We start from the raw sequence: 2,208 nt of genomic DNA on the forward strand, positions 1-2,208 counted from the left end.
CAAGGACAAGAACATTCTTGTTGAAGCAAATCCAGAACCTGAAAGAACTCTGAAGAGAAAATTAAGAGAAGCTAAATTACAACAATCCAGAGATAACCTTTCAGAAATTTTAGAACAGGAAAGGGAGATGGCAGCCGAAAATAATAATAATGCAAGGAGGATGCTTGGTGACTTTACTGCACCTAATTCCAATTTACATGGAAGAAGCATCTCCATTCCTGCCATTGGAGCAAACAACTTTGAGCTGAAACCTCAATTAGTTTCTCTGATGCAGCAGAACTGCAAGTTTCATGGACTTCCATCTGAAGATCCTTTTCAGTTCTTAACTGAATTCTTGCAGATATGTGATACTGTTAAGACTAATGGAGTAGATCCTGAAGTCTACAAGCTTATGCTTTTCCCTTTTGCTGTAAGAGACAGAGCTAGAGTATGGTTGGACTCTCAACCTAAGGATAGCCTGAACTCTTGGGATAAGCTGGTCAAGGCTTTCCTAGCCAAGTTCTTTCCTCCTCAAAAGCTGAGCAAACTTAGAGTGGATGTTCAAACCTTCAGACAAAAAGAAGGTGAATCCCTCTATGAAGCTTGGGAGAGATACAATGGACTGACCAAAAAGTGTCCTTCTGACATGCTTTCAGAATGGACCATCCTGGATATATTCTATGATGGTCTGTCTGAGTTATCAAAGATGTCATTGGATACTTCTGCAGGTGGATCCATTCACCTAAAGAAAATGCCTGCAAAAGCTCAAGAACTCATTGACATGGTTGCTAATAACCAATTCATGTACACTTCTGAGAGGAATCCTGTGAGTAATGGGACGCCTATGAAGAAGGGAGTTCTTGAGATTGATACTCTGAATGCCATATTGGCTCAGAACAAAATATTGACTCAGCAAGTCAATATGATTTCTCAGAGTCTGAATGGAATGCAAGCTGCATCCAACAGTACTCAAGAGGCATCTTCTGAAGAAGAAGCTTATGATCCTGAGAACCCTGCAATAGCAGAGATAAATTACATGGATGAACCTTATGGAAACACCTATAATCCATCATGGAGAAATCATCCAAGTTTCTCATGGAAGGATCAAAAGCCTCAACAAGGCTTTAATAATGGTGGAAGAAATAGGTTTAGCAATGGCAAGCCTTTTCCATCATCCACTCAGCAACAGACAGAGAATTCTGAGCAAAACTCATCTAGCTTAGCAAACTTAGTCTCTGATCTATCTAAGGCCACTGTGAGTTTCATGAATGAAACAAGGTCTTCCATTAGAAATTTGGAAGCACAAGTGGGCCAGCTGAGTAAAAAGATCACTGAAATCCCTCCTAGCACTCTCCCAAGCAATACAAAAGAAAATCCAAAAGGAGAGTGCAAGGCCATTGACATAACCAAAATGGCCGAACCCAATGAGGGAGAGGAGGACGTGAATCCCAAGGAGGAAGAGCTCTTGGGACGTCCAGTGATCAATAAGGAGCTTTCCTCTGAGGAACCAAAGGACTCTGAGGCTCATCTAGAGACCATAGAGATTTCATTGAACCTCCTTATGCCCTTCATGAGCTCTGATGAGTATTCCTCTTCTGAAGAGAATGAGGATGTGACTGAAGAGCAAACTGCCAAGTTTCTTGGTGCAATCATGAAGCTAAATGCCAGATTATTTGGCATTGATACTTGGGAAGATGAACCTCCCTTGTTCACCAATGAACTAAGTGATCTGGATCAACTGACATTGCCTCAAAAGAGACAGGATCCTGAAAAGTTCATAATACCTTGTACCATAGGCACCAGGATCTTTAAGGCTCTGTGTGACCTTGGTTCAGGGATAAACCTCATGCCCCTCTCTGTAATAGAGAAACTGGGAATCTATGGGGTGCAAGCTGCTAGAATCTCATTAGAGATGGCAGATAATTCAAGAAAATAGGCTTATGGACAAGTAGAGGATGTGTTAGTAAAGGTTGAAGGCCTTTACATCCCTGCTGATTTCATAGTCCTGGATACTGGAAAGGAAGAGGATGAATTCATCATCCTAGGAAGACCTTTCCTAGCCACAGCAAGAGCTGTGATTGATGTGAACAGAGGAGAATTGATCCTTCAATTAAATAAGGACAACCTTGTGTTTACAACTCAAGGATCTCTCTCTGCATCCAGGGAGAGGAAGCAGAAAAACCTTCTCTCAAAGCAGAGTCAAACAAAGCCCCCACAGTCAAACTCTAA

The 2,208-nt window shown here is 41.7% G+C and overlaps 1 non-coding gene across 1 annotated transcript; it reads right to left on the reverse strand.

Annotated features, from left to right (window-relative positions):
* Nucleotides 1-523: 523 nt before the first annotated feature.
* On the reverse strand, nt 524-631 carry LOC148545118 (small nucleolar RNA R71). The gene has a single exon (XR_015900406.1). It is a non-coding gene; the product is annotated as a small nucleolar RNA R71 (small nucleolar RNA).
* Nucleotides 632-2,208: the final 1,577 nt, after the last annotated feature.

This window comes from Arachis ipaensis, chromosome B9 (assembly GCF_059453495.1).
Source record: "Arachis ipaensis isolate K30076 ecotype BB chromosome B9, ASM5945349v1, whole genome shotgun sequence".
Lineage (NCBI taxonomy): Eukaryota > Viridiplantae > Streptophyta > Magnoliopsida > Fabales > Fabaceae > Arachis > Arachis ipaensis.